Here is a 14,900-nt window from a genome sequence, read left to right as displayed (position 1 = left end):
CACAATTCTGCACACATCTGGGCTCCTAACTGTCAAGACTCCTCTTCACACTTTCACATCATCTTTCCCTATAAATATTAAACTGTATTCCTTCTCTTTTCATCTCCCCCAGCCCATTATACTTTCTATCTCTAATTAAAATGGGGAAGGGTTTTCTATCTTACTATAGAGACAGAACTCAGTTCACATATTTGTCCTTTTGAAAGCTCCAGCATCTAAAGGCTTTCTGTCTGGCTTTGCCCAGTGAACTCGCTACATTGTTTTATCCTAGACTTGATTACTTGGGTCATAAAGAAAGCAAAAATGGACATCTTCTTAGCAGTTAATTTTTACCTTCAAGTAATGTCATTCTTCATCTATCGCTTTTCCTGCTGACATTTTATGTTAAGGGTCACTCTGCTCCTGACTTCTCTAACTTTATTCCTACAACTCTTCCTTGACCACTTCTCTCTCCCATGTTCCCCGAGAACAGGGTTAAGGGAGATAAATGAGACACATTCTTGCCCTCAAAGGAGCTAATGTATGAGGAAAGACAGCAAATATGGTCTGACTTGTAGCCAAGACCTACGCAAATGCTATTTGATACTGAACAAAAGAAGTAAGCCTATGATTGCAACATAGTGTGAAGATCTCTATCACAAAAGGGTTGCAGAAAAGGAAGCCAGGGGGCAGAAAGGTTACCTATTTGCTCCTGCCTCTGGGTCTATGAGGCAAAGGACCTGAAATTGCTGGTGTGTTGGAAATACCTCCTATTGAAGAGGAAATCTGAGGTTGAAATTCTTTTAAAAAATGAATAGGAAAAAAATAAGGGTAGTACAAAATCCCTACACTGAAAACCATTTAAAAATCAAATATGCTAAATACGTACCATTTACAAAAAAAAGAAAACGTTGACCCAAACGTCCATGTGCTTTAAAAAAGGCACTGCCAGATTTAAAATGAAAAATAAGAGTATATTTAAAAGTCAACTCCATCTTGAGTTATATTTTAAATAAAAACAACTTCAATGATTTGGTCAGTAAGAATTGCTTTTTCAGTGTTTTTCTCCAGGAACTATCAAAATGTTATTCTAGAAAGAATTATGGAGGGCACCTGGGTGGCTCAGTCGGTTAAGCATCTGCCTTCCACTCGGGTCATGATCCTGGGGTCCTGAGATCCAGCCCCACATTGGGCTCCCTCCTCAGCAGAGATTCTGTTTCTCCCTCTCCCTCTCCCCGTCCCCCCCACTTATGCTCTCTCTCTCTCTCTCTCAAATAAATAAATAAAATCTTTTAAAAAAAATAGAATTATTGAATTAAAACATAAATGGAAAAGTAGAAGAAAATGTTGATTTTCACTTCAAAATAATTCACTGAAATGCTTGTTTTCCACAATCTTATGCACCAGTGAATAGTAAATTCTCAGTTATTTTGAACTTCTCCAAAAAAATATAATTTATTATCAATAAATACTCAATTTCCTCTTAATTTCTTGCTCTCTCCTTCCACCCCTCAAGGAACAAAAGAGAATTCCATTTCACATTATTAAAATAATCGTCACTATGGGGAAAAAAAAAAAAGCCTTAATGAACGTTTCTGTGGGCTCTGGGAATTCTACCAACTCAGGATAAAAGACAACCAGACACATATATCAACTTTATTATCATTTTCACCAAACTCTCAGATTTATAGCCCAATAACTATAAATGCACCTATAAACTAAAATTATGAATGTTTTTGTAGCAGAAACTGTCAGTTGTTCCTTCTTCCTAGGTAACAAGATCCCAGCTTTGTACCCAGGCCCTCCTGGGGAAGAGGGTCAGATTAACCTAAAGAAATCACCATAATTCCTTTTGTTACTTTCCAGCCTGGCTTGCCTCTGGGGTTTATTGGTCAATCAATTCTGACCTATGATACTTGAAGAGAAATATGTTTTGGGGAGCATGGAGGGCTATCAGGAACATAACACCTTTTCTGCCTTGAATACAACAGTTATCTTGAGACCAAAATGTGACATTCAAGATGGAAAGGTCTAGGGAATTCCAGAGCCATGGGTCCTGGAAGTGTTGAACGCCTGAACCAACATCAGGAACATCTTGCCTCCAGACTTCTTTTACTGAAGAAAAATGACTTTCTACTTATTTAGGCCTCTGAAAAGTTGACTTTTCTGTAACTTTCCCAGAAAACATTCTTATTAGATATAGTTAGCAAGTTTGGACACACAATCATTACTTATTAATTTATGCACTCAAGAGGCATTGATTCAATATCATTTGTCTAGCCATCCATTCATCTATTTATCATCTATCAATTTATTTCAGAAACTGAGAAATTTCTATGATTTAACTTGCAATGTTTATGGACTACAACTATACTCCTGCCTACCCTGTCCTTCAGACCTCAGCTCAATCCTTATCCCTTTCAGAGAAGTGTCACCTAACATCTCAAAAGCAATAAGACCCTTTTTGGCATTTGTGACATTTGCTGTTTAACATGGACTTTTATGACTTTTTATACTAAATTTTAAGCTCTAGGAGAGCAGGGAACGTGTCCAGTTTTGCTCATGTTTGCATACTCAATTCTGACTCAGGGCCTAAATAAACAAATGTTAGATATACAACACATATTTACTGAACCCCTAAAGTGAGCCTAGCATCTGTGCCTCAGAGAAAAATCAGACTTTCACCCTATGCCCTTTTTCTCACCTCTTTCATGCACTCTCTTCCTACCCTGTGATGATCCGGTGTAATATATTCAAGGCCCACATGCTTTCCGAGAATCTTCTTTTCTACATATCTCTGAAGGATTACTCTATCAATATTCTTTTTCTGCCAGTGTCCAGTGTTCAGCTAAGTGTTTCAGAAAAAAACATTTTGTTCTTTCCTTAGTGTTAAATCGTTTATGATGACTGTGGATGACCTGTGTTTGTAAATAACAGTAACAACAACAATAATAATAGTTAACATTTATTACTTACTAGGTGCCAGACACCACTGTAAGCATTTTCAGTGTATAATTCATGTAATCACCAAAATAACGTTATGACATAGGTTGCTGTAATTACCCTCAGGTTGCAGATAAGAGAACTGAGGCTTGAAGTGACAATCTATTGTCTTAGGTCACACAGCTAGTTGTGCTGGAGCTGGGTTTAAACCCATGAAGCTATGTCCTTAACCGTTACACTAGAGTGGGGTCCCCAGACTAGTAGCAACTGCCTTACCCTAGAGCTTGTTAATAACTCATCCCAGGCATGCTGAATCCAAAACTCCGGGGGCGGGAGTCCAGCAATCTGTGTGTTAATAAACTCACCAAATTATTTTGTTTTGCACACTAAAGTTGGAGTCACACTCATTACATTATGCTGTTTTACACAGGGTGATCAAAACTAGCAGAATTCTATGAAGGTTAACTAAAAAGAAAACCTAATGAACTCCCCAAGCTCCAAGGAAATAAATGCTAGAATTGCTCTGAGGCAGGGACTAGCTGCCTTCCATCTTTTTTAATCCAAGAGATGAATGAATGAATCCTTACTATGATACCTGTGAGGATCATCCTTCCATGTGTGTGGTGGACATTGTAGAGAAAAAAAGCAACAGTATGGAGGATGTCCAGCGAGGTTGAAAAAAAATACATATTTGAAAATAAAGAAGAAATAGAAGACTATGACCAAATCCTTAAACTGTAGGCTGGCTTTCCCAATGCCTGTTATAAATCTAGGTCTGATCTCCCTACCGTTACCTGGATGGAATAAGAAAATTTGAGGGAATTGCATTATTAAATTAAGAAAGCATAATAAGGTAACTGAGCTATGCCAAAAATATATAATACACTCATTAGTTCAATATACAGGGGATTTGAATTTTTTGCTTATCTGTATTATTTGTGCCGTGCCCAACCACTTCTTTTAGCTCAGATAATCAAATCTTGAATGTATGTGTATGTGCAGTGGGGGACTAATTGGTGTAATTAATGTATGTGTTATGGCTTTAGCTGGCTAATGTCTGAAGGGAGCAGGAAAAATAAGCAAATTCATGAAGTAGGTTTTAGATTAGCATCTATACCCAAGATAATTTTTTTTTTTCAGCAAGAAATTCAGCCTTCGTTATGGCCTTTACTTAATAGAGATGTGGTTGGGGCGCCTGGGTGGCTCAGTTGGTTAAGCGACTGCCTTCGGCTCAGGTCATGATCCCGGGGTCCTGGGATCGAGCCCCGCATCGGGCTCCCCGCTCCGCGGGAAGCCTGCTCCTCCCTCTCCCACTCCCCCTGCTTGTGCTCCCTCTCTCGCTGTGTCTCTCTCTGCCAAATAAATAAAATCTTTAAAAAAAAAAAAAAGTATATAGCAGGGGCACCTGGGTGGCTCAGTCATTAAGCATCTGCCTTCAGCTCAGGTCATGGTCCCAGGGTCCTGGGATCGAGCCCCACATCGGGCTCCCAGCTCAGCGGGAAGCCTGCTTCTCCCTCTCCCACTCCTCCCGCTTGTGTTCCCTCTCTCGCTGTGTCTCTGTCAAATAAATAAAAATCTTTAAAAAAAAAAAAAAAATAGAGATGTGGTTGGATTTCACAAGTGAACTTGCCTCTCCCTAAGGAGTCCAGTTTAGCATAGACATTTTAAATAAACTATAAGTTGCCCAAAGCAGAAGCTTTACGTTAAATGATACTCTGATAATATAAAGTAAACTAGAAATATAATTACAAAAGTTAGCTTAAAATTTCTCTTTCTCTTTCTCTGTGAAAATGTTGAGTTAACTTTCCTTTTTCATTTCATTTTGCTTTTGTGTTCTGCCTGATTTCAGAAAGGATTTGAAGCTGTTTATAGAAGTAAGTGCTCAGGGTGCCTGGGTGGCTCGTTGGTTATGCAAATGCTTCGGCTCAGGTCATGATCCTGGAGTCCCTGGATCGAGTCCCACATCGGGCTCCCTGCTTAGCAGGGAGTCTGCTTCTCCCTCTGACCCTCCCCCATCTTGTGCTCTCTCTCTCTCATTCTCTCTCTCAAATAAATAAATAAAATCTTAAAAAAAAAAAAAGTTAAGTGCTCAATAATGAGAAAAAAATTATAAAGAAATTGGTGAGAAAGAAAAATGAGGGTTGGTTTAAAAAATGATACCTTCACACTGTACTAAGTATACTTAAATATATTACAGTGAAGTTCAAGCTCAAGAAACACATATGGAGCCTCTGGGTAATGTAAACTATAGCCCCACTCCTGTTCTGAAGAACTTTACAGTTCAGCATGGGGATGGAGTGGTATTGGAAACAGGTTCTAAAATCTGCGTTTTCCCCTCAATTCTTTTATCATGGCCATGAACATGGTCAAGGAATTCTTTCCAATTGGATTAACTGCTAAGCCAAAAGACACATGTTTGTATGTCACAAAGATAAGGTATTAGAAACTATACCTAAGGGACCAGGTTGGTTGGTTGGTTGTTTTATTCTGATTTTCACCTTTGAATTTTATTAACCAAAGTGTTTCCTTTTAAATCTGTAAAACCGTGTGCTAATATTGTATTACTATTTAGGTTAGTCTATGTTCTTATAAACCAGATTTCTTACTAGCACCTGTTATTCTTTCTTTCTCTATATGAAACCATCAAATTTATATGAGCATCAATCACCTTCAGTAGGATCCTGGGGAAAACAATCACAGAGTAGAGGATGCGAGAACAACAATTAATATGCAGCATTAAATCTATCAGAAGGGTATGGAAAAGAACACTCAGTCATTGCACTGGATTTAATTTGCCGAGAGAAACAGCCTTCACACCTGAGTCACACTCACAGCTTGGTTTTCTCTCAATTAAGCCCATGCTTGTCTGAAGCAATGAGGGCTTGGAGGACAAGAGCAGGGCACATGCTAATGAAATCTCCTGCAGAACAAGGGCATGAAGCAGAAAGTGTTGCAAGGAGGCATCGCATAATCTGTATTTAAAATTTCTTATTAAGCAAGCATTTAAGACTTCACTGTACATCAGATATGCCACAGAAAACCAGCCATAAAAATCAGAGACTATTAGAGATTGCCATCTGAGTGCAAGCCATTGTAAGATTATTGTGAAATATATATTTTTAAGTGAAAACAGGAAAATTCTGTAAGATTTTAAGTTTGCTGCAACGTGGTTTCCTCTAGCAATTCTCAGCTTCGTGTTTTGCAGGCCTGTGGTGATAAATGGCATTATTTAAAGGGCCATTCAAATGTTAGTCTGTGGTATTATGTACAGCCACATAAGGCCAGAGCATTTAGAACCAATTTATCTCAATAACAATTAAAAAAATAAGTACCTGCTATTTACTGATGCTCTGTAGCACTCCCCCCAAAACGCAAGACCCTAGGTTCACTTGTGATACATGGCAGCTTTTAGAGAAATAGAATTCCAAGCCCTGCCAAATGAGTTTAAGATAATGTTCTTTTGTTACTTGCTCTTTTACTTAAGTGTCATTGCTTTGTGCAAATATTTATTACTGTCAGTGGCACACATTTATCGTGGATAAATGCATCATTCAGTAAATGTATGTTGAGTAGGTAATATATGCCAGGTGTTGGTTTATGCACTCAGGATATGGGAATACTCCAATAAACAGTCTCTGTTTTTAAGGCCCTCTAGTCTTTCTAGTAGAAGAGATACATGAATAAACCCAGGGTGGCGAATGCTGAGACAGAAGCATGTAATGGAGGACACAGAAGCACAAAGAGTGTTAAGAAAGAGAAGGATCTAATTCAACACCTCCCACAGGGTATGCAAAGACATAGGAGCTGCGTCTTGAAGGAGGAAGGAGTTAGTGCAGCAAGGAGGGAAGGAAATAGAAATGGTAGGGAGTGACCTCCAGGCAATGGGAACACTTGTGCGAGGCAGACTTGTAGGCCATCATAGTGTGTATGGAGAATTCTTGGATTTACATTATGAGGCATAAAGTGTTTGCTCATGTGTGCTGTATTTATCAAGATGGTAGGGATATTTGGCAGAAATGGGGCTGAAAGGCCATAGTTAATGGTTGGATGATAAAAATACAAACAAACCCATAGAATACACAAAAGAACTTGGCTCATTCTGTGGGTGACATGAACCCCCTGAAAATGTGTAAGCAGGAGAATAATGTGATCCTATTGGCATTTTAGAAACCTGAGGGTAAGTGGATGAAGGGACAGGTGAGGCTGGGGATCCTTTCTACATTGTTTTTGCTACAATGAGAGCATTGCTTTCCAATGGAAAGAAAACCTGTGAATGATAATCTTTAAATCTTGATACTCCACTGAGATTTTTAGAGTTGATGGAATCTGTAAGGAAATTTAAAACTCTGATTTTTTTAAATACCAGAATATTCAGCCACTAAATTAATATGTTAGAAAAATTCTGTCCTTTATGCTGTCATTTATTTATTTGTTTATGTTTTTTAACTAAACTTCCTTCAGATTTCGCTACTAGTGAAGGAAAGTCCATGGCTACCTTATTCTTAGGGGTCAGCATAAAATCTGACATTTACAGAAAAATGGAGATGACTGGAACTGACCGGAAATTTTGGTCCCTAAACTTTTACTGAAATGTATTGTTAGGTCACCTTCAAGAAGAACAGAATTAAACCATCTATATTTTGTGTCCTGTGTGGTTATCCTATAGTTCCCACTGAGAATGGTTAGGAGGCTCTCTGCCTGGCTATCTTTAAAAAAAAATCTTGCAGCAAACTCGTATAAGTAAAAAACCATTCACTTCCTTGGAAGTGAGACCCATTGATCTCTCCAGTTCGCTTTGAGGTTCTTCAAAGCGTAAATTCTTCACAGTCCTCATGCTGGGAGACAAAAGTGTCACTGATGTATGTGCTAAACAGTGTTCCATCAGGCAGTGGGATATTTCAGGGCAGCCAGCCAGGAGTGAGAGAACCAAGGAAAATTTGGAAACTCAAATTAGGGGCAGAGAAGAAATATGCTGATTATGGGAAGTTCCCAGGACCTGGTGGTCAAAAAAAAAAACAAAAAAACAAAACAAAAAACAGGGAACACTGCATTAGAAGTGAAAATTAAGCAATTAGTCATTTTTTTTCCTCTCAGCTTACAAGTCCACTCACTACACACACTTCACTGATAAGCTATAATTTTTCCTAATTGTGTTTGCTTAAGTCCTCTTTCACCTCCAACTAATACCATCAAAACTGTTTGAGATGAGTCTCCCCTGGCTAAATTCTTGCATTGCTGATCAAGAGGCCATGGTGTGTGATCTAGAAGCATCTACAGTGTGCCAAGTATTGCCCCCTTCAGAAGGAGATGTAGCATCCTTACTTCCAAGAGCTCCCTCGTATTGTTGTGGGGAACATAGACAAGTGTATCAGTCATACAGGGTATTAAATGGAGTGCATGATAGAGGGTGGCACATGTTTTTATTACAGGACATCGGAAGGGCAAGAGCTGCCCTTCAGGTGGGGGTAGAGGGTGGGCAAGGGTGAAGATGAGCCAGAGTTAACCAGGAGGAAGATGGAAGGGAAAGGGCTTCCTCCAGAGCAGTCAGTGGGTTTGAAATACAAAGAGAAGAAAGCATGACCGCTCATAGAACCACAAGTTGAAAAATCAGGTACAGCAGGAATTAAACTCTGATCTAGTCCCTGTCTTCTCAGCATCTCACCAACCTTTATTCCTTCTTTTCTAGCTACTGATTTTCAGCCCATTTGTTTCTAACCATTTTGTTTGTGACGGTGTCCTCTGCGTCTGTTGTTCTTCTGCCTCTCTCCTCTTTCTCCCAGTAGCTCCTCACATGTAGGGTATCACCAAGAAATCTGCCTTTAGTTTTGAGTTTTTGCTCTGCTATGTCTCTGTGGGGCATCTCTGTTACTTCTGTGAGACCAAGCAGCAGAGTGTTAATTTCCACATCTCTGTCACTAGATCTGAGCATGTCCAAGCTCGGTGTATCATCTGCCTCCTGGATATATCCCACAAGGGGTTCTACAGGTACTGCAGCTTCAACAGAAATGCATCTTAACCCCCTCTGTCCAAAACAAAATTTGCTGTTTCCTGTAATCTTAGTTTGCCTTGGCAACACCATTGTTTAAAAATAGCCTCCAATCTGGAAGCCTCTTTGCCATCCTCAGATCCTCTCTGTCTCACTTCTACCATATCACTTCCTAAAATCTTTTTTCAGATGACCCAGCCTAGTTTTCAATTACTAATAAGTTAGACTTTTATCTCCTTCCTGCTTTCTAAAGTGAACTCCCTGACACCAGGGATTGTTCTTATTTCTTCTGGAATTATCTCCTACCTCTCCCTCAAAACAAGAACACCAAGATCAACAACAAGAAAATTGAACACGTTCCTCCTACAACATTAAGCAGAATCATCTCACCAAGTATTTCTTTACAATTTTCTTTCAGACACTTGATTACAGCAAGGAGACCAACATATTTGATGTTGGTATGCCCTTATGCTTGCGTGACACTTGATAATCACCATTTTTTTTTTAAAGAAAGGATGAACAGATCTCAGTGGCAAAACCTTCACAGGTAAAAATACCTAGCCCAAATTCAGCAAGATCATTTTGTTTTTATAATTATTTTAGGACTCCTTAAACTCAGATTTCTCTTCTCTTTCTGAGCTCAGCCCTCCTTTTATTCTTTCAGTTTCAGGGAGATGGGCATAGAGAAGAGACACACACCAGTTAAAATTTTCCCTTTGTATTTAATCCCCTTTCTTTCTCTCTCCCAGACAATGCTGGGCAATATGGCTACATGATTGCACTGCTTTAGTTCTCTGATCAAAGGTGGGATGACCGCGATCTTTGGCAGGGCCTCTGAGCGAGAGTGGGGTGGATACTCAATCCTCAGCCCTGCTAAATGGGCATGATCAGGTAATGGTAGCCTAAGAGCCTTTTTTATCCCTCTGCAGGCAGAATCCACATGCTTGGGTGACTCCCAACACACCCCTCTGGTTTCATTTTAAGAGTCACGGTGTCAGCCAGTGTTTTCACTGGGAGCAAGTTACCTTCTATTCACTGTTATAAATATTAAAAACCAAGAAAGTATAATTTATGATTAGGAAAGTTTCTTATAGGATTTTTTTTTCCCAAACAGTGTATGTTTTCTTTCCTTGCTACAATATATGTATGATTTGTCTTTGGAAAAGGAGGCATAAATCTTGGTGTAACTTGCTTAATGGTCACAGTTTGTTACCACTTATTTCCCCATCTTAAGAAAGAAAATAGGTTCTATTTACATTGAGTGTCAGGAATCTTCTGACCATCAGAGTCAGGATTCACATTGATACGTTCTATTCTACTGGGTGATACTCACCTTCCATTTTTGAACACGATGAGAAGCTCCTTGTAACAGAATTATTAATTTAAAATAATGATATTTAAATAAAAATTTAAGTAATACTATGGGTGGTACATGGATTTTAACACAACTCTTCAAGGTGGTAGATAAAAAACCAGAAATTTAGAAAACACTGCCTTAGGGGGAAAAGTAAAGCCTTTGTAGCTTAGCATCCTTGGTGTGAATCCCAGTTTCAGCTCCCACATAAGTAATCACCAAATCATATTTATTAATTATTATTCTGCAGTTTCTCTCCCAGCTATTCGTTCCTTTGCTGTTTTCCTCTTCCTAGTTCCCATAGAAGACAAGTACACACCTGGCCCCAACAAATTTTTCGATTCTTATCTTTCACAAAAAAATCCAGTTAAGGTAGAGATTTGCTATTTTTTGAGTATGACCTGTGTCTCTCCACACTGATGTTTGACTTACCAGCACTTACTGGCCCGTTGTGCTGATTGCTCACTGTCAACTCAGCATCACTTCCTCTGTAACATAGAGGTGAAGCCAGGAAATGTTTTCCCCAGAATTCCTTTCCCTGAATGGATCCAGGATAGTTTGCCAAGGAAAAATACTAATACAAGAGTGGGAAGGCATAAGGGAAGGAGAAGTCATTATTCTCCAAGCACAGGTACAGCCAGACATTGAGATTCAATGAGTTAGATTTCTCCCCCATGTTTGTGAGAACGCCCCCACCCCCATCTAATGCTGTTGGCTTTCTTGACCTTTGATTCCAGGTTTCTCTTTGGTTGCCTAAGCCTCTGATTTCTATATTAAACACTTCATACCTGATATACATCAAGTGGTTTTTGCTTTTTAGACTGACACCTAACTGACCTACTTGGTCTGTTTTTTCTCTTACCATGCTCTTTAAGTCTTACCCATCTTTCAAAGTCCCAACTTAAATCCTACCTTTCAGAAAACTCTTTTTCTCCTTCTCTCTGACTTAGAGATTTCCTATCTTCTTCCACATGTCCTGCTTTTCTAATTAACTTCTTTTCTCTCTTCTTTCTGTTTCTCTGTGTCTTTCTGTTTCTCTATCTTGTCTCTGTATTTCTGTCTCTGTCTTTCTTGCTTCTTTTTCCTTCCTTCCTTCCCTTCTCTTCCTTTCTTCTTTTCTTCCATTCTTCTTTCCAGCTTCCTTCTTTAAATACTTTCTGATCCACTATCTTCGGTCTGACTATCTATTATTGCGTAACAAACCACCTCAAAGTCAGTACTATAAAACAATGGCTATTTCATCATATGCGTGGATTTCATGTGCCAGGTATTTGGACAGGGCACAGAGGGATTACTTGTCTCTTACCACGATTATTAGAGCCTCATATGGGAAGACTCAAACATCTGAACAATCAGGAGACTTTCTTACTCAAATGTCTGGTCTCAGCTGGGCCACTCTCCATGTAGCTTAGATTTTTTTACATCATGGCAGGTAGGTTCTGAGAAAGAACATCCCAAGAATTAGAGTCAAGAGGGTAAATATTCCAAGAGAACTAGGAGGAAGCTTGTTTCTTCTTATTACTTAGCTTCAGAAGTCACATAGTATCACTTTTGCTGTCCTCTATTGGTTGAGCAGACACAAGGCTGTCTAAATCTAAGATGTAGGGACAATGGCCCCATTTCTTGATGAAGAGGAATCAAAGATTTATGGGACCATATTTTTTAAAGATTTTATTTATTTGAGAGAGAGAAAGAGAGAGAGTGAGAGCACACAAGCAGGGGGAGCAGGAGAGGGAGAAGCAGGCTCCCCACAGAGCAGGAAGCCTGATGCGGGGCTTGATCCCAGGACCCTGGGATCATGACCTGAGCCGAAGGCAGACGCTTAACCGACTGATCCACCTGGGCGCCCCATGGGGCCATATTTTAAAACTGTTATACATATATAACAAGTCCCAGTGAGATGTTATGCTTTTAAAAAAAAGATGAATAATAGACTGTCTCTTTATTTCCTCAGGGTGCTTTGTTTGTTTGTTACCATGCAACAAAACCTTTGTTAACATTTTGAACAGGTTCAGCTATTACTGAAACTGGTAATTTCTAAACTTAGGTTGGGTGAATGGCAATAGTGCAGAGTCATGCCATCACGGGACACTGTGAATACAAGGTTGAAGAATCAACAGTCACTTCTGCAGATGTAGGACCAAGTGCAGAGTCGACTCAGGATGACACAGTCAGAAAAAAAGGTGGCCATCTCCCCTCTGTGTTCCTGGAAGGATGAGCCTCTTCTCCTCAGGGGCTGTCTTCTCTATGCTTGTCCTTTATCTTCCTGATGGTGATCCTGGGCTCCACCTCCAGGACATTGGTCTTTATGGTCTGAACTATTGACTAAGTGCACTAACATGTTATGATAATCATTTCCTTTTTGTGTAGTTGTGCATCTATGTGGATTTTTCTTATAGCATGCATCTTATTATATATTGCATTGTTGTTTTTATATCTAGCAGATTTTTCTTATTAGTACTTTCAGGGAATTTAAGTGAATTTTATACATTTGATACTAGCTTACACAGTGCCTTGTGCCTAGTATGATTTTCACAGACATTAATTGAATTGGATTTTCTCTGCATATAATAAGAATTTTAAATGTTTAATGTTTCATGGAAATGGCTCTAAATGGTTCAGAGAATGTTGATCAGTATCAAATTCTTCAGTTATAGTTAGTGACTCTCAGAAATTGTGCAGTTTATCGCAAACCCATTTCTTCAACAGGACACAGTGAGCCCTTGCACAAGACCGTGCTAGCCACAGGAATAAACTAAAACCTTGGAAGACATAGATCCTGCCTTCCCAGAGCATATGATGTGAAGAGAGGGACAGATGAGGAGCCTGTAATTATCTTACAATGCTAAATTGGTAAATGCAGGAGCATTGGGAACAAAAGCAAGGTGGCAATTAGCTAAACACAGAGAGGAGAGCTTCCGGGGTAAATAGTATGAACAATGAGGCATGTAGGATAGGTAGGAGGCATCAGTATGATTCGAGGACTCAGAGAGGAAGCATTCCAGACAAAACAAATGATTTTATCATGAATCACATGGAGCTGAAAGAGCTCATATAACTTTTGAGTTCAGTAAGGAAGTGGGAAATAAGGATGTGATGACGAGAGACAAGGTTTAAGATGGAAACACTAAATTTATAATATAAGCTAAGTTTGATTTTTCTTTTGAGGGACATGGAGAATCATTGGTGGATTTTCAGTGGTGAACTGGCAGAATCAGAATCATGTTTAAGAACATAGAACAGGTAATGAGAGGTGACCTGCGGGGAGAGTTGTTAAAAGGCCAAGAAGTGATGGTGGCCTGATTTTTGGAAGCAACAGCGAAGATGGAGAGAGTTATATTGTTTTAAAAAATATTCAGAATATAACATCAATAGAACCTGGTGATTGAATCCATGGAGCAAGCAAGTAAATTAAAGAAAAGAATCAAGGATGACCCCAGCAGGTTTTTGAGTTGAAGTACTGAATATATGGCAGTGTTATTCACTGAGAATCAGTAGTGGTGGAAGAAGTTTGGGGCGGCGGGAAGTGGTTCAATGTTGTAGATTGTGGCAGATGAAGCACTGGGGCCCCAAAGAAGTCCACATTCTGATTGCCAAAAAGGACTTTGCAGAGGCAATTAAATTAAGGACCTTGAGATAAAGAGATTACCTGCATCATACAGATGGGCCCCATGTAATCATAAGAAGAAGGAGGCAGGCAAGTCAGAGTCTGAGAAGGAGATACAATGACAGAAGCGCAAGTCGGAGTGATGTGAGAAGAAGTCGGAGGCTGGGAAAGGCGAGGAAATAAATTCTTTCCTACAGCTCCCAGAAAGAACACAGCCTTGCTGACATGTTGATTTTAGGACTTCTGACTTGCAGAATGGTAAAAGAATAAATCTGTGTCACTTTAGGCTATTGCATTTGTGATAATTTGTTACGAGAGCCACAGAGATAGAGAAGTGATACAGACGAGAGTTTTAAGTTCTGTGGGACATTTGAGTCAGAGGTCTGAGAAGCAATTGGATAGATGTGTTTGATGCTCAGAAGAGAGGGAGGACCTGGGCGTTTAGAATGGAGAAGCAGCAACATTGAGCTGGAACTGGAAGGAAGGTTCTTGAAAGAGAACACATGGATGGGAATGTGGAATCAAAAAAGAGTTCCCCAAATAGAATCTAGGACAACCCTCACCTTTAAGAATGTATAACAACAAAGGAAACTGGTAAGTAGCCTCTAAAGTAGAAGGGGGATAAGGAGAGTGAAGGATCAGGGAAAACTGAGGGAAGAAAGTATTTTAACTATAGGAATTTGGTTAATAGGGTCAGATGCTACTAAGAGAAATTAACTGAAGCAAGTTTAAGTAATATATGTATTGAAAAGTGACAACGGAATGAGAAAGAACCAGAAGGGGAGAAGTTGTAAAAGGAAGAAAGAGACCATGCCCTGAAATTCCAAGTCCCTTAGAAAGGAGAGGTGTGCTGTACTTCCATGGGGTTGGGGAGGCAGTGGCGCCCCCAGGCAGGAGGAGACAGAACTTTCTCTGGGATGGAAGAAGACATGGGGACAATAGCAAAGTGGAATGCCGAACAATGCCCTAAAATTGGCAGAAAAACCATTCCTCACTCTGTTCTGATTCGTTTTGATACCAGTTATGATGGC

Source organism: Neomonachus schauinslandi, chromosome 4, assembly GCF_002201575.2.
Source record: "Neomonachus schauinslandi chromosome 4, ASM220157v2, whole genome shotgun sequence".
Classification (NCBI taxonomy): domain Eukaryota; kingdom Metazoa; phylum Chordata; class Mammalia; order Carnivora; family Phocidae; genus Neomonachus; species Neomonachus schauinslandi.
Note: the sequence above shows the minus strand (reverse complement) of the source record.